The following is a 24,130-nucleotide window of genomic DNA, read 5'->3' on the forward strand; positions in this document are numbered from 1 at the left end:
TCAGCATCTTACATACACTTTCCCCTCCTTTTTAAGCTTACGCAATTGTATCTCTACTCCCCCCCCCCCCGCTATCTTTTCACCTTTCCCTTGTGGACAGTGTTAATTACAGCTTGCAGTGTTTGTGCTCTGGAAGCTAGCAGCTGCTTCCAGAGTTGCTAATGACGCTCAAAAAATAAAAATATATAAAAATCTATCTCTGGACAGCCAGAAATCAAAGCAAATGTTATCTGCATCATCCTGCATCATAGCAGCACCTAGCTTTGCTGTCCTGTTATGGCAAGTGGAGCTACTGCTGGGTCAGAACCTGTCCTCCAATTTCTTGAACCTATTCTTCTGTTAAGGAAATAGGTTTCAATGTTATCCCTCTTTCTTGGCAGCATTTAGACCTTCGAAATATAGTTATGGTGGGTGCAGGTTTGGACTTACTTTATCATTGTGATATGGCCATGGGTGGTCTATACGTTGTATTTCCTAAAGAAGCTAAGAAATCCAGTAGAATATAGACAACTCACATCACCTTTCATGTTGCTATCTTTTACACCAGCAACAGCTTTTGCATTACTTTCGTTTTGAACTGCACAACTGTTCTTTTGAAACTGCACATCTCCCCACCCCAAGAACTACATATTTTGTGTATGGTTGCAGATTTTTTAAAAAGACCCGCAGATAGCCTAGAAAAGGCTTTTCACAGTGAATTGTAAACTGGTAGAAAAATTGTCCAACACATTGCCTTCTTTACACAGCTTCTGGACAAGGCTTTCCATAGATATTGTCATGTATTAAACAACAACCTGTGTGTCTCCCCTGCTACCCAAGGCCTGGATAAGGGCTGATGACAAAAGGTCAACAATGGCTCACACAGTTCCAAACATATTGTTGCAGCCAGTAGTGGCTAGTGCCTTTTGGGACTCATAAGTCAGAGGGCAGGGAGATCAATAGTAGTTGGTGTCAGAGCCAATGACAGGTACAGCCAGACACAATTACATGCAGAGAAAACTAACTAGTTTAGTCCCCATCCTCCTGCCTGCTACATTCTACAAATGCAACACTGGGGCTAAGGAAGAGGAATCTGACAGCCAGGGTGACTCCCTGGACTGGTTGTAAGTAAGAAGCTTGCCAAGTGGGGACTAGCTAAGGGAAAACTGGAGTTGGAGGGGCAGTGCCCTGTTTGCCCCAATGGACCAGCCTCCAACAGTTGTAAGATACTCGAGTGTATCATAAGCACAAAGCAAGAACAAGTACATAGTAGGAGCACAGAAAGCTACCTTCAGACAATCAGTCCACCCAGCTCAGGACTGTTCACACTGACTGCCAGGAACTCTCCAGGATCCCGCATGGCATCACTCCCAGCCCTAGCTGGGATGGAGATGCCAGGGATTGAACCTGAGATTTCCTACATGTAAAGCATTGCTCTACCACTGAACTACAGCACCTCCCCTAATGCCAAAAGTGACCCCAGCCTCAGGGTGATGATGATACTTTACAGTTGTAATCACCTTTCCTCCAAGGAGATCAAGGTGGTTTACATAGTTCTCCTCCCCTGTGATCCGCACAGCAACCCTGTGGGATGGGTTAGGCCGAGAGTAAGGGACTGGTCCACCCATGGCTGAGTGGGGATTTGAACCCTGGTCTCCCAGACCCTAGTCCAACACTCTAACCACTATGCTATGCTAGCTCTCCTGTATTCATTAGTGAATATATGAATAGTAGTGAAAATCTTGAATAATGGAGAGCCAACACCAATATGGATATATCCTCTTCTATATGTCTGGTTATGTGTGGGGCCTATGTTATAGGGGCCTGCCTGACAAAGAAGGCTATTTCCTCTGAATGTTTATGCTGCAATATATCAGCTAGTGTCTAAGGAACAGTTCAAAAATATGGCTGCACTTCTAAATAAATCAATAATAGACAATGCTGTGAAATCATATACCAGACGGTATATATGAGTCATCTTCTTAAACTGCTTAATGTAGCTATTTCCAGAAAGCTTCCCTTCTCCAATTCAATCACTTCCCAGGGTGGCCATCTCTATCCCCACCCCACCCCACCCACAAGAGACTATTTGCCTGGCATGTAGCCAAGGCAGTTGCAAATTCAAGTGGTGCAGATTTCCCGACACAAGGCAGCACTTGTTGAATCTCTGCCCGAGAAATGGCAGTGATGTGCTCAAAGAAGCTGCCCCAAAAGAAAATTGGGAATTCTGGACAATTTATTCTAATGCAAGTATCAAAGCAAGAGAACAGAATTTTGGATGTGAAGGTCAGTGATTCGGAACCTCTGACTTATGGGCTTATGGTGGTGTTGTGTTATGGACTGAAAGTAGCTCTCTAGACCCCTCTGTCTGGCCCTCGGGCCACTTCTCTTCACTGGCTCTGCTCTATGACTTATTTGAGCTAGCTAGAATGTGTGCTTGATCTGTGAAAATGCCTTTTGCTTCTCTGAAAGGAGAGAAAGGCAGGCACACCAACTCTAGGGGGCAACATGAGATGAGAATGTCATCACATTTGTGTGTGCACAACACGCGATACCCCTGCCCTCAATCCTGGGGGCACCCCAGCACCTCTGGAGAAAGGTATGTGAGGGAAGTGTAAAAACTTATGGCTTTCACATGGCTAGAATGTCACCTACTGTGCACAAAGGTGAAGGTCTCATCTGTTCCTCCAACCATATTTGCCTCTGGCCACACCCACCACTGGCCCATCCGCCAACAGATGCCCATGAGGGAACAAAAAGGAGTTCTGCACCCTTGTTGCACTACTTGAATATAAGAGGACGACTACTCGCCTTCTTATATATTTCTAACGCTAAGAAAGTTGTTCTCCATTCCGCATCAACACCTATTGGATCCTATGAATAGCAATGACATGTACTTCTAAATAAAATGTTCAGTAGCAAATTAATCATCAGCAAATTCCTTTAACCAGCTGTTCAGCTACGTATGTGCAAACGCTTCCTCCTATGCCACTGACTGTCATCATAGGACTGGGGTTGTGCTACGAAAACAGCTGTTTTCCTCAAAGTGGTGGTGTTGTGTGTGTGTGTGTGTGTGTGTGTGTGTGTGTGTTTTAAATAAAGCTGTCTTGGAAGCTGTAGTTAGGAGCAGCAAGAGCAGTAGGAAGGGCTGCTTAATCCTTTCTCTTCCTGCCATTTTCTCCAATCAAAATTCCTCTTTCCACCTGCTTCTTTATCCGCTGGGGAAGGATATGAAACCCCTTGAGGATGGTGGGGGTGGGGGTTGAAATTTGACAGAGAAACGACAGGAAGGGACAGGATTAAAAGGGCACCCTCCTGCAGCTCTACCAAATTGTAGACCTAAGGCTACTTTGTATTTTTAAAAACCTCCTAAATGCTCAGGAGAGAGAATTATGCAGGTAAGTATTACAAGCAGGTTGAGCCTGATTTAGCCAAATTATTTATACTGCAGTCTTCTCTGCTCTGACAAAAGACAAAGCAGGGAAGATAAATTGCTTCTTAAAGAAAGCAACTCCCATGCACTGCAAAAAAAACCTTGCAATTAACCCATACAAGGTTTCCAACCTTTTTTTGCCAAAATTACCCATCTCTCCCTATCTATTCTTAATTTGCACAGGAAATGTCACTTTTTTTGGCTTCACAGAAGGATTTCTTAATTTGAATTTTTGTGGGTACCTGCAGTCTTTGCAGCTTCTTCCAACAGAACGTGTCCTCCACAAAAGAGGGCATGTGTTGCGGTGCGACCTGGCCACCTGACCCGGTGTTGTGGGGGATAATCTGGAATCAGCCACAACCCCTGATATGTCGGTCCCATGCTGCTGGGGTGCAATCTGACCAATGGGATGTTGCAAAGAGCAGCAACTTGGGACCTATTTAAGCCCATGTGAGGTTACTGAGCTTCCTCTTTGGGGCTTTCGCATCGGAACACCTGCCCACCTCTCCCTATATTTAGGGCTTGCGGTGTGTCATACCGTTGTGTGTCGTCTGTCGTTGGTACAGGGGCATGGCAGGAATTTTCCCCACTTGGCTGATTGGCTGGTGCCATTTGGGTTTCGCCTGCTGTGTAGCAAATCATCACAACTTGTAAGGTTGCAGATAGGCTCTGGTTCAGGTGATAGGCGTGGCACGGGACGTGGCCACACCTATGCAAGTGAAGGATATTCTGGTAGAGGAATCCAGGGACTCACTGGTTTGGCGTTCCCCGAAAGGGGTCCGGCCCGCACCCGAGTCCAGGGGACACCAGGGCGGCTGATTGGTGCTCCTCCCAGCAGCTGTCCCTGGTGTTCATCCTTGGCTGTCCTACGAATGTGGCTCTGGGACAGCACTGCCTGCAAGGATGCATGGAATTAGTCGAACCAGAACCTATGCAACCACTCACTTGGTTGTAATCAATAAAGTTGTGGCATAAATTTCTGCCAAAAAACCAAACCAAATATCTGACTCTTGTGTGAATTTATTTGGGGGAAAGGTAAAAGGTCTAAACACGAAACAGATCTTCTACCTATATGTTGCTTCTCCTCTCAGTACTTGAGTAATCCCGATCCAGTATCAGGATAATCCAGTGATGTACTATCCATAATGTACATGGGAATTTATATTTTGAGAAAACTTCTTCCAAGTGGTTAAGAAGTTCACTAAAATAGTAATGGATATTTGAGCCCCCATCACCCTGGGCCAGACAACTCTGCCTGCTCTACTCTTTCAAATACAATCAATTAAGAACCTTCATTACCCATCACTTAGTAGATTACAATCCAGAAGCCTAAACTCAAATTTTTTATCTGCCTGTGTTAAATATGTGTACTTGATCCTTTGTCACCTCTGCAGCACCTGCCATGTGCACCTTTTCTCTTTGTCCCTTCGTCTCTCGATTGTCTGCTGGTGATAATCTTCTCTTCATCTGATTTGTTTAGATCAGCTCCTCTTTCAAACTTCCTTTCTCACTTGTCTGCTTCTGATTCCACTCCTTTTCTGTGATCTTCTGCCTGCCTTGCACCATTTTGGGTCACTGTAGCTCAGCAATGGAAAGCACAGATTATCACGGGTCATTTTCAATTAAATAATTGTGTGAGCAGAATGACTTCCACTTTGCACAATGAGACTTTCCCTTCCCAATCCTCTGCTTGCCATGTGCATCCTGCACCATACCCAAATCTGCTCTGGAGGGTTGGAGGAACCCCAGAACAGATTTAGAGGGTGCATAGGGTGAGAAGAAGGAGGGGAAGTCGAATTGTGCACTTGTGCATTTATTTAGGTATATAATGCCCTGTGACCACAACAGTTAGAGGAACTTAACCAATGGCAGCATGGGGGGTGCCCTGACTTCAAACACGTGTCTGTGATGATAGCCAGGCAGCTGAACAAAATGTTATCTGAAGTATCACCACCACAAAATCTTTTAGCATTAGCACATTGAAATATTTATCAAAGATTCTCTCTCTCTCATTCCAGAGTACTTTGGCTGTAGCACTTAAAATATACTATACTCATACTTAAAAGTATCCATTCCCATTTATTAGATCCATTGGTGAGTTTAAAGGTTTATAACATATATATAAAAAGTAGTAACTATGCAGTGTTTTATGCAAGTAGCTGTTGAGTATAAGCCCCATAGCCATTCTGTGAATCATGATAATAGTATTAGAAAAGATAAACCAAAGACAACATTGTGAACAATATGATGCCAACTATGGAAGCGGCTGCAGATCTTGTTTCAGATCTTGGTTAAGAGAGATACCTCACTCAGGTTGGTAGCAAAAGGATCCACAAAACAGCTCCATCCATTGGAATTTTACCATGCCTTTTTCCTCTCATAATTTCTTTTCTTATGATTTGTGGAGAGTGGTCTGGGAAAATGCAAGATAAATCTTTGGCACAGCACTATTCTATTCTGACTGGCAGTTGGGTTCCAGACAGTGTTCTTTCACATCAGTTGTTACCAAATCCTGAAGAAAAAAGAAAAAAACAACAACCCTGGGAATGCCATAGATTGAATCTGTGATGTTCTACAGGCAAAGCATGTGCTCAACCATTGATATGCTGTCCATCCTGGAACCATGGCTCAGCTATGGATATAGCAACATTCAAATGCCTTTTTCTCTATTTGCTATTTGCCCCTTCTTTGGAGCTTCTGTAATATCATGCAGTTACTTGGCTGCTTAATTTTGTAAGCAGATAGTCAGGCCAAGTGAGTTCAGAAGACATTTTACCTGATAAATCTGCCGTGCAATTCAAGAATACAAATATGAAGGGTAAAATACCATCCACAGAGCACTACTTGCTTCTCTAGAAAACATACTTTGATGACTCATTAATATAGTGACTTAGATAATTACAGGTTCTGGTGAACTGTGAAGGTGGGCTTACAAGTATGGTTCAAACCTCTTTTTAAAATAATCATCATCATCATCATAGTATTGCTGAATATTTCCTTAAGATAAAACCCAAACACACCATTGCCACACTGCAGCCTGCCTTTCCTCCCAGTTTATAACATTAGTTATGCCAAATGTACTTGCCACCCCCATTTAACATGCTGAAAAAGTGAAAAATGTCATTTCTGGAAGGGGACTTCAAGCAGAGAGGCTTGAAAATGGGATCTGCATTCATCATCAGCTTAAAAGGAGAGAGATGAATGGATGGAACACTTATACATAGTTCCTGAATAGGTGAGTTCACTCCATTTGTCTATCGTATCCATTTAGATTACAAATGATTCACTCTCTGCCAGGTTCAGATTTGCATTGCATTATATACAATCATAGAACCCATTGGCCACTCTTCAGGGATTTGGTTACGGGAGGAGGGATGGGTTAGGAGGAGGTTGGAATCAACTCCAGGCAAAGCATAGGAGCCTTGTAAAATATACTGTGAAATCATTGCCTCTTTTTCAATAAGCCCAGGCAACTGGCAGCATGAACCTAATAAAAAGTTAGAAGATCACAAATAAGCCATTAATTAATTTTTGCAAAATGTCAGAAGCCAGATGCTTCATTACAAATACTTCAAGTGTAATTTACCCATCTCACAGCAGCCACTCAAGGTTTCATCAGAATAGTGACATTTTATAGTCCAATGGCCTAAGGGTAGGACTTGCTCAGAAATACTCTTGCACAACCTCACTGAAATAAATATGAGGCAAGCAAGAGCTTTACTGTACATTTCTGCTGCTCCCTTTCCTTGGAACAGATAGGTGTAGCTTAGTTTCTCATTTTTTTCCCCCTGGAGGTATAATTTAGAGCTTCATTGGCCCTGAGGCTTACCATTTCAGGGGCTGGTGTGTGGTTGTTACCAAGACCAAAAACTTGCTATAGCACTGACCCAATGCTTGCATCCAGGGAAGAGTCACCCATCCAAGGTGACTGCTAGGAACAGCGATTCTACCCCATCCCCTTGGTAGCAGATTCATCCCACAGTGAGGTTAGCTTTAACTCAGTACTTCCCTGCCTATTTTAAGTGGAGTGGACTTGAGTTCAATTTGCTCTTATATGCATTTCATTTTGAGTATTTTAGGTTGTTTTTATTCTTATTTTATAACTGTTTTTATTCTTTGGTTTTCCCCCCCCATGGGTTGCTTTGAGTTCTTCCTCTTTGCAAAGTGACACAACAACAACTCAGTTTGCATTTACTGTATGCAGAGATGCACACACATGTACCAGAGGAAGGGGGAGAGAAAAACAATACAGTACACAGGACTTAAACCCTTTCATGGTTTAGCAGCGGTGTGTGGCATGGGATGCTATGATAAACAAGAGAGATACAGTGTTGTATTCATAGAATCATAGAGTTGGAAGAGACCACAAGGGCCATCCAGTCCAACCCCTTGCCAAGCAGAAATTCCACAGAGTGCGCCCTCTGAGTGGCAGCAGTGGTTGCAAAATATACCAGTACAGCAATGGCTCATGAATTTTCACTGTGGATAACACCTTGGTCTTGTATGGCATGGATGTATGAATTTCTTCCACCTGCCCAACCTATACATTTATATCATAAACAGCTCATTACAAAGGTCATTATATTATGTCTCCAGTATTCTTTCTGAGCAAAGAAACTGATTCTGTAAAAGGGTGTCCTGAAACTTCCTACTGTTGGGACAGTGGGGAGAATAAAATATGTTCATCTGCCCTGAGATCCATTGTTTGACAAAAAGGTCAAATCTGAAGAGAAATTGAGCAACTGCTTCTATTAAACTGGTGCCAATAGACATTGCTAGTATATTGCAGAATTATAGAATTTGTTCTTGAAAAGAAACTGAAAATACCAAAACCGTATCTGTAGTGCAAGTAAAACACAATGACAATGAGAGCCTTTTTGGACCACTTATAGCAGCAAAGCTGCTGGGGTAGTAGTTTGTTTTTGGCATGCTGCCACATAACATCATCATTATTCAGCTGGTATTCTGAAATAATGTACTAGAAATGCATTTTCTTCTAGTTTTCTTTTGGTTCAGGAAATATCCAGAATGAAACCTAAATATTTTCATTTGAGAGGCATGTGAAAAGCATCATGTGGGGGATGGGCATGTCTTGGGAGACATGTGTTTTGTGTCACTTCCCTCTTCATGGTGACAGGTATCAGTTTGCTAGCTCAGTTCAGAGGAGAGATATGGAAGAATGGTACAGGGTCAAAATACTGCCCATGACCCTAATCCGTAGCTAAAGACAAATTTTCATTACACTAACCAGATTTGCCACAGCTCAGGCAGACACACAGCTCCTCTTCTAATGTCTTATACTCCCACAAGATCAGAATTCCAGAATACTAGGCTAATAATAATAAGCCACAAAATAGTTATCTCCCATGCTCACAACTGGCTGGAAGATCATAAGGGTACATAAGGGATATGACTAAAGGTAAAGGTAAAGGTACCCCTGACCATTAGGTCCAGTCGCGGACGACTCTGGGGTTGCGGCACTCATCTCACTCTATAGGCCGAGGGAGCCGGCGTTTGTCCGCAGACAGCTTCCAGGTCATGTGGCCAGCATGACCAAGCCACTTCTGGCAAACCAGAGCAGCACACGGAAATGCCGTTTACCTTCCTGCCGGAGCGGTACCTATTTATCTATTTGCACTTTGACTTGCTTTCGAACTGCTAGGTGGGCAGGAGCTGGGACTGAGCAATGGGAGCTCACCCCATTGCGGGGATTCGAACAGCCTACCTTCTGATCAGCAAGCCCTAGGCTCAGTTGTTTAGACCCCAGCGCCACCCACGTCCCTCTAAGGGATATGACTACAGTCATAAAATTTTTCACAATTCAGGCATAGCTGGCCATTAGTGTGGAAAGGAAAACCCCACACTCACTCTGTAGTAACAGTGACATGTGACCAAAGGTGCAGACAATCAGCTATACATTCACTCTTAACAATGTCAGATCAAACAGCAGCTATACTGCTTTAAGTGGAAAGTGTCGAAAGGCCCTAAGTTCCTTGAAGATTGAGAAATCAGGCATTCCTATTCAGCTGCGCATATTCAGGACACCACATTACACTGTGAGCATAATCACATCGTGACCCACAAATCTTCATTCAAAGAGGGGGAAATGGAAAGTATTGTAATGAAACATCTGAAGTGCAGGCTCTCAAACATTATTCTTATTGGTTTGGGGCTGATTGTCTTTTTGAGAGGCAAGCAAATCCCATGCAGTCTTCTTGCGCTGTCTTGTATCAGTGGCACACTTACAGCTTGTGACAAGGCAGCGGGATAAAAAGCATGCATAAGATTTGCTTTACTCCTGAAGAAGACAATCAATATAAATCCTGGTCAGGTCCAAGACATTTTGCTGCCTGGGGCATAGGAACAAATGATTATCTATCCATCCCAAAATCAAGGTGCAAAGTACCCAAGGCTAGTCCAGTTATTTTGGTACCTAAGGCAGAAAAATCCACAAATGCTTCTCTCCCTTCCATGTCAATAAATGTATGAGAATACTATATGAAATAAGCGACAATTTTTCATCTTTCCATGACAGCCAAATCAGCTCCCTGACACAGCCTAATTGCAGGGCCAGCCCTGATATTGGACATATCCAGATCCTCAAGTTTCCTAGCACCAATTTGAAGTGCTTCTTCTGTTGGAGTTTTGTGACTTATTACAGGCATTCTTGTATGAATTCCCTCTTCCTCACAACAGACTGGTACCATTTGTACAGTATTTCCCCCACCATTTGCAGATGCAGCCATTTGGTAATGAAATGGCTTCATTTCCAACTAACTTGTTCCACTTCTAAGCATAATTAAATGGTGTTAAATGGCACACAATAAGACCATCATCTGAATTATGCAGATTAACATTTTAAAAATGGGTCTATATTATCATCAGACCAGTTCTGTTAACAACACTCCCTGAGGTCTTGGTCATCTCTCATTCTTATGAAATATAACAGTGCAGTGACAGGTTCAGTATGTTCTATAGTTAACCCTCTGACCCAGTTCTGGTCACAAAAATAACTCTGACTAAACCTTTGTGGGCATGTGTTAATTACACCCCCCCTTATTAACTCACCTGATGTGCACCTCTACAGCTGGAAATGAATGCAAAATACAGAAGGGGGAAAGATTATGGGTGACAAGGATGAAATTGATTATTTTAAAAGCTAATCATTCAACACAATTTAGCTGAATACAACAGAACAGTTAAATGTCTCTCATCATGGTAATACTTGTTCCTGCCATTGTTCTAAATTGTGATTGACAGAGATATTTAGTTTTCACTACCAAATGAATAAAGCTAATTATATCACAATGAATTAGAATTTCAGTTATTGCATTCCCTCCTCTTTTTGTCTCCAGATAAGAGGTCACAAATTTGATACTTTTCACTAGAGTCCAAATAAATGAAGAATGCAAACATAGGAACTGATCTGAACTCAGTGCAAAACGTTATTTAGAGTGCTCTGCATTCATATTTTGAATTCACAGTTCAAGCCTATTTGTCTATGGAGAAGCAGGCCCCACTGAATTCAATGGGGTTTACTACAACAAGATTGCAGTTTCAGAATATTATGTTAGCAGTTTGTTTGAAGCAAACAAAAAAGGCATTTGCTTTTTTTGTTTTATTGCTTTGATCTAAATTTTAGCTGGGGGAGGAGTGGGGAGGGGTATAGGGGGCCTGTGTGAGCTCATGTGAAATTGTTTCAAGAGGTCTAATAGGAAGTGGTACATAAATGGAACCAAATAAATGCATAAAACTTTCCTTGAGGGCATCAGGCTAGTCACTCATTTTGTGGTCATGACATCCATAGGAAGCAGAAATGAGGAAGATACATTTTTGTCTCCTCTCTAGGGCCCCAAACCCTCAGGTCATATATCAGCAGTTAGGTTAGGGTTGAAACCAGATGTGACTTCACCCAGAGCCAAAAGTGACCCTCCCCTCTTCTCTCTCTGATTTTCCCTTTCTGTCCAATAACCTGGATCATTTGCAGAAAACGTGTGAGATTAGTGCAAGGGCTGCATTACTGGTAGCGGGCCCCAGGGCTGGATTTAGTTTTGATGAAGCCTTAAGCTACTGAAGGTAATAGGGCCATTTATATGTCCAGCTGTCCTTAGTCAACAACAAATTGTCACTGGTTTTTGTGTTGACTATATGCTGGTGGTGCTGTGGGTTAAACCACAGAGCCTAGGGCTTGCTGATCAGAAGGTCGACGGTTCAAATCCCTGTGACAGGGTGAGCTCCCATCGCTTGGTCCCAGCTCCTGCCCACCTAGCAGTTCGAAAGCACGTCAACGTGCAAGTAGATAAATAGGTACTTTCCAGCGGAAAGGTAAACGGCATTTCTGTGCGCTGCTCTGGTTCACCAGAAGCGACTTTGTCATGCTGGCCACATGACCCAGAAGCTGTATGCCGGTTCCCTCAGCCAGTAACGTGAGATGAGCGCCGCAACCCCAGAGTCGGACACAACTGGACCTAATGGTCAGGGGTCCCTTTACTTTTACTATATGCTATATGGTAATTTATGGACCTAATAGGTATCTACAAGTAAAGCCATTTGCACATAACAAAATATGTATTTTATCAAAGTAATTGTTGAACTGAAATACAATTAAGAAGAAGTATATTAATAGTGATTTTTTGGGGGAGGGCAAGAGAGTGGGGCCCTAAGCTACAGCTTGTTTAGCTTATACGTAAATCCGGCCCTGGCTAGCCCATTTGGGTAAATGTGGAACTGACCCACTAATCTCAGTTTGTCCTCAGAAAACCTCCCACCTGCCTAGGTCCTTACAACATGTCTAGAGAGATGGTGCTGGTTGTAAGCTTCTTCCTCCTTAGTCTCAGTGTAGATCTCAGAGGGAGAAGGATGGGGAGAAACCATAATTAGTTGGCTCTGCTTATCTTTGGCTCTAGCACCACCTACTGTTGGACTCCCTCACTTCTATCCTACCAGTTCCAATGGCCACCAGCCTCCACTGGGCTGCATGTGGCTCATGGCTTGCCCACCATTGGTACCAGGCATGCCATTCATGAAGAGAAAGGGGAAGGCCTCACAAAGTGCTGCAGAGTTTTATGAATTGTCACCAGCACATCAGCACTACTGGCATTGGAGCCAGGATTCAGTTCCAGCCCCTGCATGATTGTGTCAGCTGCACTCTGGCTTTAGCAATGAGATACAACTGTGAGTTGTTCTTATGTGGTTGTTCAGTGGCTCGTGGGATACATAAATGACAATTGCCTTAGAATTACATTTATGGACAACATGCTCAGTTTTGAATTGAAAGAAATTTTTAGACCAAGCACTTTAAAAATTGCAAATACTATGGTAACCTTGGAAGCAGAAATCACAGTTTATGATGGGTGAAATAATAGTAACTAAATGATGCTGCACAAGTGCTTTTTACTACCTTAATGAAAAGCGAAATGACTGGAAATCTGCAGTCCAAAGGCAAAAGGGGTAGTATCAAATGCATTTATGAGGGGTGTATAAAAATAGGAATCAGTTTCTTATTGTACAAATACAAGAGTAGAGAAATAGAGTATTGTAGATATGGCTAAGATTCCTTCTTGTCACTAAATTCCTACATGAAAAATGCATCCATTCACAAAGTAGTGTATGACTTGTGCGAAACCATCACATGTGAAAATTGCAGATGTGGGTTTTCTCTGCATGTACACACCTTTGTGCTGGGAATCTTTAGACCAGGCTGCTTAAAGAAGCATGCTTTAAGAAGGTATCTGAAGATGGAGAGGGGGGAAGCCTGAAGAACAGAGAGATAGAAAACAAAAAATATTGCACATGAGAGAAGGCCATGGATCTTGGAATGAGGCAAGATGGTGTGGGTGCTCTTCTCTCGGATTCTTCTTGTGGGCTTCTTATAGGTATCTAGCTAGTCAATGTGAGAACAGGATGCTGGACTAGATAAGACAGGTTTCCTCAAACTTGGCCATCCAGATGTTTTGAGATTACAATTCCCATCATCCCTGACCACTGGTCCTGATAGCTAGGGATCATGGGGGTTGTAGGCCAAAAACATCTGGAGGGCCAAGTTTGAAGAAGCCTGAGATAAGCCTTGGACCTAATCCAGCAGAGCTCCTTTTTTAAAAGAAAAGAAAAGAAAAAGTAGGAAGAGAAGGAAGAGAAGGAAGAAGGATGTAAAACAGAAATGAGGGGGAAAATAAAGCCTGTGCAACTAACACATCAGAAATACTGAACCCATTGTTACGCTCTCTGGCCTAATGCTTGAATTGTTTTCCTATAGCCTTCAAAAGAGAATCTTCACCCTTATCACTTTTCCGGGTTCCCCTGCCTAATGAAGTGAGAGATACAAAGCTTTCCCAGGGGTGGTGTGCCACTTATGGAGTGGCCTCCCCAGTGTGATGTTGTGTTGTGGCTGTTGTGGAAGAAGGAGCATCTTTGCATATATTTTTTTGGCATCATCAAAATGTCCACCTTCAGTTTTGTTTTGATTTTTGGCTATATCTGTGAAAATTTATGTATTAATTTAAGTCACACAATATTGTTGTTTCTCTCAAATGGCTTTGGATGTCATCAATAATGTCATTTTCTTGTCAAAGTGTATTGGTCTTGTAATATCATGATGTCATCCATTCACTATGTGATCCCTGATTGGCTGGGTTCATAAATTAAATAAATAAATAAATAAATAAATAAATAAATAAATAAATAAATAAATATGCTTGAGATGGAAAGCATTGCCTTCACTCCTGGTTGAGTTTGCCACCGTTATCATGCAGCCAGATCTGTTTGACTAAAAAGTGGCTGTTCATTACACAAATCCCTAACTGGCTAATCTTAATCACCCATGTGATTAAGAGAGGCATAAGCTAGAAGAAGAAGAAAACATATTGTCAAAGCAGCAGTAGACTGGAGGAGCAATGACAAAAATACTGGAAAAAAAGATAATGTTCAAACAATTAAACAGATCTGGGAGGGAAGAAAGCACTATTTTGAGTCTGAAAATTGAAAGAGAATAGTATTTCACATAACTCTAATATATAAACAAGAATAATAAAATCCAGCTATTTTCATTTCAAGGTAATGTGTTTTTCTTGACCAGCTCTAATGCTGAATGAGGAATTCTATTTTTAAGAAGAAAAATGATGAAGGGGCTGAGCAATGATTGCAACATATGCAGAGAACTAAGCAAAGGAAATAAATAAGGAAATACCTAAAGGATAGATGGAATCCCAAGCCCTAATATATTTCATGACAATTACTGAAATAACATGCCTGCAGAGTCTGGATTCTAACTTCAATCATGATTATTGCTATCCAAGTGACTGGTTCATTTCCCCTGCTGCAGGACAAAACCTGACTGAGCATCACAGAGGAGACAAAGCAAACTCTGTAACACAAAACATATTTTGATTCAAAAATCAGTCTGTGGAACATCATGGATGGATCTAAAGCCATAAAGCCTCTACATTTTATCTCTGTTGGTTTTTAGTTTTTATATTTATGTGATTTCCACCGATTCCTAACTCCACATAATAGAGAATACTAGACTCCCTAGAAAAGACCCTGATGTTGGGAAAGATGGAGGGCACAAGGAGAAGGGGACGACAGAGGATGAGATGGTTAGACAGTGTTCTCGAAGCAACTAGCATGAGTTTGGCCAAACTGCAGGAGGCAGTGAAAGATAGGTGCGCCTGGCGTGCTCTGGTCCATGGGGTCACGAAGAGTCAGACACGACTGAATGACTGAACAACAGCAACAAATACTGAATACTAAAAAATCTCTTTACCCCCACTTTACTCTCATATGAGCAGCAGGGATGCCGGGGCCTTTTGATCTTTGCTAATGCAAAATGTTCTGATCCACACCTCTTGGACTAGTAGGTTGATAGTAACTACTACTACTAGCTATGATACAAAACTAGCTACTTTGAAATAAAATAAAAAATAACTTTACAGGCACTGAAGTGGACATTCTAGTTGATGGTATATATGGAGGGAATATTAGAACACTACATTTAAAGAATTTTGAGATGATTCCCCATGACTGAACATACATTTATATAAATTTTCTGCTCATGCCACTATATAGGCAATATGATTGGCTACTTCCAATGAAAAGAAACAAATTAGTATTTGTGAAACTGGAGGTGATATGGAGACATGGCAGTAAGCTTTCATTTTTATAGATGAGAATGATGGAATTGTTTCTCCAGATACCATCATACACTGGTGGATTTTGGTAGGGTGCTTTCACTGGTCAAAGGTGGAAGGGGCGTAATAAGAAATGAACACTTAAGAAATGAATTGCCACACATTTTATTAATGTACTGTTATATAAGAGCATAGGAAAGCTTCGTTGTAAAATGACTGTGACAGAAAAGCATGCTTTTGCTTAGAGAACAGCTTTGACTAGACCAGGCATAGGCAAACTTGGCCCTCCAGCTGTTTTGGGACTATAATTCTCATCATCCCTGACCATTGGTCCTGCTAGCTAGGGATCATGAGAGTTGTAGGCCAAAAACATCTGGTGGGCGAAGGTTGAGGAAGCCTGTACTAGACCATAATCTTGAATTTGAAAATGAGAGTGGTCTTTGATTTTTTTTCCCAACACACAAGCCAGTTCATCTGCAACAGTGTAACCAGAAATTAATTGGTTAATAACTAGTGTTACTTTGCAATCTGTCCCAGTATTTCAGATCATAGCTTCTTTCTAATTGTTATTCCTTGTAGACAATAGCTGAAAAGGAAACATTATTGAGATATCATCACAGCAACTCAGAACAGCTTACACATGTACAAGCACAAAGGTTATAATCCACAAAGCCGCTTCTCAACATTGTACAGAGATCACACAAATATCTGTGAAAATCACTTATTTACTGCTGTAGATATGAATCCTTAATAGGCTTTAGGAGTGCAGACTTTCTCCTTAGGTTTGCAAGCAAAGGATAGTCAAAAAATAATTGATTGACCTCACTTGTCTGTATTGTTGAAAAGAAAAGATGATGTCCAACGGTAAATAGTGATATTGACAAAGTTCTTTGGTGTGAAATACAAACCTCAGTAATGAAATCTGGACCATAGAAGAACTCCTCACGGGTTCACAGCAGATTTGGCAACTCAGAGAAGACTTCATTTGATGCCCATCTCTGTGTCCCTTCTACTTATGAGAGCCAGTTTGGTGTAGTGGTTAAGAGCGGCAGACTCGTAATCTGGGGAACCGGGTTTGTGTCTGCACTCCTCCACATGCAGCTGCTGGGTGACCTTGGGCTAGTCACACTTCTCTGAAGTCTCTCAGCCCCACTCACCTCACAGAGTGTTTGTTGTGGGGGAGGAAGGGAAAGGAGAATGTGAGCCGCTTTGAGACTCCTTCGGGTAGTGATAAAGCAGGATATCAAATCCAAACTCTTCTTCTTCTTCTTCTTCTTCTTATGGACATCCAGCGACAGTCACGTAGTGCATTCACTGACATCTTTTTGGCTCCAAGTAATACTTTATGACATTGTGCTGTTAATTATGTTGCCCAAGCTTTCCACTGTTGTTATTAGTAGTGGCTTTGTGCATTAGGAGTGTTTTTGTGTAAACATGTTTTGTGAAAATGCATTTCATATCATAATGTCTTTTTTTCTTTTTCTTTTTTAAAAAGATGCATATGTATTTAAATCTGTTGTGAGTTTCTTGGTGACTGTTTTGTGTCACAAGTGACTAACCAGTTCAGTACATCCATCCATCAGCCAGTAATTGGTTCAACATTCTGCAGAAGCCTCAAACAGGATGGATCACAATTTGCCTAGGCAAACACACACACTCACACACACACACACACACACACACACACACACACACATTAAACCACCTTGCATACTCTATGCAAGCTCTGATGTTTACAGTAAAGTTTAACTGACAGGTCTCTCAAGGGAAACTGACTATTGGAACATCTCTGTCAAGTGCCAAAAGACATTTTCAGGTTTGGTGTGGAGCAAAAATGATAAGCCAGCAGATGCTCAGTGGAAGGACAGTGGAAAGCAAAAATGAAATTTTGTAAGGGGTCATTTTGTGTGTGGTTAATGAACTTTCATAATTACACTTTACTTTTCATGGAGTTAGGGATGGATGAACCTATCCATTTCAGGTTCTCTCAAATTATCATTTTTCTAGTTTTAAGCCCAGCTTGCTACATCTCTGCAACACTTTTTGATTCATTTCTAAATGTGATCATGAAAATTCATCAGTGTGCATTTATCCCAATACTTGCACGTTGCAAGCAATTTCCTATAATACAATGGAATTTAGTATGTTATTGTCACTAATATATGCATTTCCATGCACACTTTCCCTAATATATGGGGGTTTTGTATATTTTTTGTTGGACAGCATTGCACAGTTCACAAAAACGTGAATTTTGAAGGATTCCTATGTTTTGGTCTGTGTCTAGTTTTGGTAAGTGCAATATAGGTAGTGAATTTCTCTCCCATCACTAGCTGAATCCTATAGTAAGCTCCTCCTCCACACCCTTCAGTTATTTCCAGGTTGTGGGATGTGGAGAACGAGTCAGTTCTATTTTGCTACTATAGCATCTCATTATCACTCATCCTACCCTAATGAATGAATGACACAAAAGTGCTTTTTTTTAATCTTTCAGAGAAAAAGAAAATAATAATAATCTCATCTCAAATGCTCAGAGTAAATTAACATCCTGGCTCATAAGATACAGATACAAGATAGATTTTGCCTTATTATTACTGGAGTTGAATTATTCAGTGCTTCCCATTAGCAAAATGATAGCATGACAATTTTATATTTAGACTTCCTTGTACACTGCATCAGCAGCTTACCTCCAAGACATTTTTAAGTGCACCTGACAAGAAATATCCACACTGACTCAGAAAATTATACTTCAATTAGTGTCTTATTTGATATTCACAACATCCTTTTTCATTTTTAAAAAATGTGGGGGTTTTTAAACTTGCCCCTTTTCCTGCCCTTTCTCAGAAAAACAAAACAAATCTATTCTTCACTAGATTTGTTATTGTTCACTTCATAATTGGCCATGTAGCATTAACCGTAATCAGCCAGTTTAGGGTGGTGACTTTTACTTCATTTGCCTCATTATTAAATCAACATATTTCACCTGAGAAGCCTATTTGCCAAGATTAGTCAATGTTGTTTCTTTTAAAAGAAGAAAGATATTTTTCTTAGGCTGACTGTGCAGTAATTCATAAACTGCCAGGCAAATCCTTCCCCACTTTGTTAAAAAGCTGTTGACTGCCTGAGCTATTTTATTGCAGTGGTTCCAAAATGAATCTTGCGGATCTGAAGCAATTTCTGACAGAGAAATCCACTTCTTCCAGAACTTTCATCTGGAATAAATACTTTAACTTTCATCATTTGTTAGGAACACAGACATAAAAAGCAGCCATGTCTAATACAAAGAAAGAAGGAAGCAAAGCTATCCCTAGCTTGAAACTTTTAGGCTGCAATTCTGTAAACAAAGGGTAAGGAGTCATTTTCAACCTGAGAGTTGCATTTCCAAGTGGGCAATTTTTGTGGGAGCGTTGCATGCCAGTTGAAGGCAGGACTAGAAGCAAAAGTGGGTAGAGCAATGGATGGACCTCATACTTTTTCACAGTAAGCTATATTCCAGGTACGCAATAGTCAAATGTTTCTCCATGTAATTTCCCTGCCTGGAAATAGGATGGCAATTTTCTGAGAGGCTGTTTTTGCACAGCCCTGCACTTACTTCTATAGTGGTACCTCAGGTTACAGACACTTCAGGTTATAGGCACTCTAGGTTACGGACTCCGCTAACCCAGAAATTAAGAACTTTGCTTCAGGATAAGAACAGAAATCGAGCTCTGGCGGCACAGCGGCAGTGGGAGGTCCCATTAGCTAAAGTGGTGCTTCAGGTTAAGAACAGTTTCTGGTTAAGAACGGACCTCCAGAACAAATTAAGTTCTTAACCTGAGGTACCACTGTAATTGATAAAGCAATATGTATTCTAGGTTACGCTGGAAGTAAAGGTCAAATAATGCTATCATTTCCACCAGACTTCATTGATGAAGAAATATACAAAGAGCCTAACTCTATAGAAGCTTCTCTTCAGTCTGCCTGGAAATGCATTAAAAGTGTGTAGAGCAGGCTTCCTCAACCTTGGCCCTCCAGATGTTTTTGGCCTACAACTCCCATGATCCCTAGCTAGCAGGACCAGTGGTCAGGGATGATGGGAATTGTAGTCTCAAAACATCTGGAGGGCCAAGGTTGAGGAAGCCTGGTGTAGAGAGATGCTGGTGCCCATACATGCCCTATCTCCAATGTCCCTGCATCTAAAGGTTCCTTTCAAACCTTCACACACAAACCTTCTGCATGGAGCTTCTGTGCATATTCATTTTTTTAAAATATTTTGTTATTTATTTCAAACAACACACAAACAAAAGATAAAAACTATGAATAAGTACAAAGAAAAATAGCAAAAAATATATATAACACAGCACAAGCAACAAACAGATCTTCCTCCCCGCCCTCACCCCCACCACCTTGTGTGGACTTCCAATCTTCCTTCTTCTGTAAACTGCTATAGCAGCCTTTCCTAACTGGTGCCATGCAGTTCTTTTATGCTCCAACTCCCATCAGCCCCTGGCCAACAGTCAGGAAATGTGGGAGTCCAAAATATCAGGATGACCCCAGGTTAGGGAAGGTTGTGTGGGCACTGTTCCCATGCTAAGATAGCACTTTGTGGCACTGACTGCAATCTCTATTAAATTCCGGAAGCCCTTTTTCTCCTATAATAGACAGTATGCAGTATTGTTAACTTTATTTTGCACTGGCTCTGAAGAGATGGGTTTTAGAAATCCACTTAACGCATTTATAACACACTCTAATTTTTGCCAGAGTTTCCCAACAACATGACATAATCTTTAGAGCGAGAGGTTCAATATCCTTGCACTAGTCCTTTCCAAACTTATGGTAAATCATATCTGTAAGATGGATGCATTTAAATTGCATTTAAATCAATATGCAATCACTCCCTGACCTTCTGATATGAATAGATATTCCAGTGCTACTGACTATGAGATATTTTAACTCACTTTATGTTTGTGTACATTGTATATTGTGGGGGATGCTTATTATCCATACACACACATTTGTGCATGAAATTTTATAGTAGGAATATACAGATTCTGAGAGCTGCGTCTAAAGCACTTGAAACCTCCTCAACATGCAGGTTAATTGCACTCTTGTCACTTCCTTATACCCATATACCAATGAGACATAGAAGAAGTGACATAGGGCCAGATGTCATAGCTAGTCTTAGACCTGGAGTCTTTGGATTGTAAGGCAGGGATTCAGTCTATTCCACCCCAAGCTGAAGTCAAAAGGAAATCACTACAAAACAGAGTAAGCAATAGGTGTGTAAAACTGATCTGTGCTGGCGCTGAATAATTAGGTGAATTGGATGGATAAGCGTGGATTTACCATTTTCTGAATTGAAAACTGAGATGGACAAAGTGACCCAAGTAAGATCAGGGCTGCTGCATTAAACATTAAAATAAAATAAAAAGGAACAAATAATATAAAATGAATCCATGCCAATTTAAATAAAATTATGTACACCCCAAATGAATAAAGATTTCAAATTCTGAATCTCCCTGACAAGACACAGCATTCTCTCCTAAGAATTTTATTCTCTCATTGATTACTGCAAATAGAAAATGAACCACTAAGGACAGCATTAAGGGCAGGTAGCATTAAGGACAGCCTCACCTTGTGATGCCTATTGGAGGATATACTTTCCCTGCACAAACAAACACTGAGAAAACTAATCTGGCTGATGTGAAGCTGTTGGTGTTTAAAACAAATGTACAAGCAAGAAAATACATCACTCAGCCACTTCTGAGAGAGAGAGAGAGAGAGAGAGAGAGAGAGAGAGAGAGAGAGAGATCACCCTTTCCCAAATGATAGCATAAAGGTAAAGGTAAAGGGACCCCCGAACATTAGGTCCAGTTGTGTCTGACTCTGGGGTTGCAGCGCTCATCTTGCATTACTGGCTGAGGGAGCCGGCGTATAGCTTCCGGGTCATGTGGCCAGCATGACAAAACCACTTCTGGCGAACCAGAGCAGCGCATGGAAACGCCGTTTACCTTTCCGCCGGAGCGGTACCTATTTATCTACTTTTGACGTGCTTTCGATCTGCTAGGTGGGCAGGAGCTGGGACCGAGCAACGGGAGCTCACCCATCGTGGGGATTCGAACAGCCGACCTTCTGATCAGCAAGCCCTAGGCTCTGTGGTTTAACCCACAGCGCCACCCCATGGGTATAGGTAAAGGTAAAGGTAAAGGGACCCCTGACCATTAGGTCCAGTCGTGTCCGACTCTGGGGTTGCGGCGCTCATCTCGCTCTATAGGCCAAGGGAGCCGGCGTTTGTCCGCAGACAGCTTCCGGGTCATGTGGCCAGCATGACAAAGCCACTTCTGGCGAACCAGAGCAGCGCACGGAAACGCCGTTTACCTTCCCGCCGGAGCGGTACCTATTTATCTACTTGCACTTCGACGTGCTTTCGAACTGCTAGGTGGGCAGGAGCTGGGACCGAGCAACGGGAGCTCACCCCGTGGCAGGGATTCGAACCGCCAACCTTCTGATCGGCAAGCCCTAGACTGTGGTTTAACCCACAGCGCCACCTGGGTATAGCCATTGTTAAATTAGTATTCCAATTAAAACATGCAGTGTAACATTTGTCTTGCTGATTAATAATTGGACCCACATAGGGGAGGATGGAAGTCCAGGAGATTCCTTTGAATCTTGTTTTTATGATTTGTGTTTGATATATCTCTGTAAAATTTTAAGTTGAAAAATCAAATAAATAAATTTAATAAACAAAAAACTTCCCCTGAAGTTCTTTTTTTCTTCAAGGATGGCCCCTTTAAGGTCAGTCAAAGAGAGTCATGGGAGGCTGAGATTTTATTTTATTTTATTTTTTATCACAGTAAGGTACTGGTTGGCAAGACATTGGTTCTGGATCCATAAGCTTCTGATCTGAAATCTGACACCTGATGCCTGCTTGGGAATGCTATGGAAGTTGCCCAGTGTAGAAACAACCAGCATGGTACATGCCATGCAACAGGAATCTGGCTGGTGACCACAAGGTGAGGGAAAACCCAATGGCAGAACCAGCCAGTCCATTGAAAGGGAGCTGCTGTCCTGTTCCTGCCTGAGACCTGCCCAGCCCTGAAAGATACAGAAATGTCCCACAATATCTCCCAAGAAGGAATTCGTCTGACCCCCCCCCTCACCCGCTCAGCCATGGCCACATTCATGGCACCCCGTAATCTGGCTCCCACCTGCGTAAATTGGTTGTGTCATTATTATTATTATTTAATAAACTTATATTCTGCCCTTCATCCAAAGATCACAGGGTGGTTTGCAGCATAAAAATTGGTCACAATATCAAAGCTTCCTGATTCAGGATTAACATGTGACTGCTTAGATGAAAGCAATATTGAATCCCAGAAGCCTGCCAAAGTCTTCTCTGCTAGTGCTAGCCCTGCAACACTGAACCCAGATTTCACATTATGATTAATTTCGTGAACTTTGCTAGCTAGCTTACTTAAGATTACAGTGTAAAGCTATGATCCTCAGAACATGAGTAGCTCTATTGACTTTAAACAGTGCTATTTTGGAGTAAGTGGTTTATGGATTGTAGTTTAATAGTCTACCAATGAAAGAAGATAAAGCAGGCCATAAAGCGTGTTCTGAAATTCAGCAGGCACACGTAGAGATTGTCCCCTGTTTATTGGCTTTATTGCTTGTCTGACCTCTAATTTTGAAAGAGGGGCAGTCAGCAAATCCATGTTGGTTCACTTCAGCCGCAGATATCCTGGCCTTTTTAAAAAGGAAGGGTAGATGGTTTTCATTCCTCCCACCTCTTTCCTCTGTGGGACACTCCACAGAAGAGCTGTAATGTTTCAGTGGTAGCCTGCTGATCTGTAATTAACTTTATATCTTTCCCCCTGTTTAATGTAATTGGAAAATATAAATTCACTTATAAGGAACCTGGACAATTTGCCTGATTGTGCTCACCTCTTTTTTCCAAAGGCCACTTTCCACAGAACGAACAGATTCTGCTTGCTCTGCAAATTTTATCCGTAGTGTTGAGGTGGAGCAGTTTGAATAAGAGCAATCACCTCACCAACCTTCCTAAACTAAATATTAAGTTTGGGCACTTTACTCACATACTTTATTTTTAGCTAAGCACTTTTGCTCATCCACTGACTGGCTAAGGGAAACAGTGACATAGTTCATAAAAGGCTAAAAGAGAAAAGTAGACTACGTTCCACCACCACCCACTAGTTGCAAATATTTAACCACATTAATATAAGGCGTTTTCCCTGTAGTCAGTGAGAATAGACACGTGGTTAATATTAAGACACAGCTCTCATGTTTGCAGAAGGGATTTTTAGGTTGAATATAGTGATGGTTGAATTTATCTGTTTGTTTGTTTTTTAAGCTAACGTTGGTCACATTATGCAGTTGGTCTTTTGTCTTTTCAATCAAGCACAAAATCCCCATATGTAGGCTTGGTTGAGAGGCAGCATTCCCTTGCAGTTTGGGAAGTTTGTAATTTACCTCTAGGGCAGCTGGTCATCTGGCTGGAAGTTGGAAGCTGGAAATTTACCTCTACCTCTGTTGCCATTACAGAGGCCGGACACGGGAACTGCTAGAAGTTGTGACTGGTGCATATTAAAAAAAT

Source organism: Lacerta agilis, chromosome 7 (assembly GCF_009819535.1).
Source record: "Lacerta agilis isolate rLacAgi1 chromosome 7, rLacAgi1.pri, whole genome shotgun sequence".
Taxonomy (NCBI): domain Eukaryota; kingdom Metazoa; phylum Chordata; class Lepidosauria; order Squamata; family Lacertidae; genus Lacerta; species Lacerta agilis.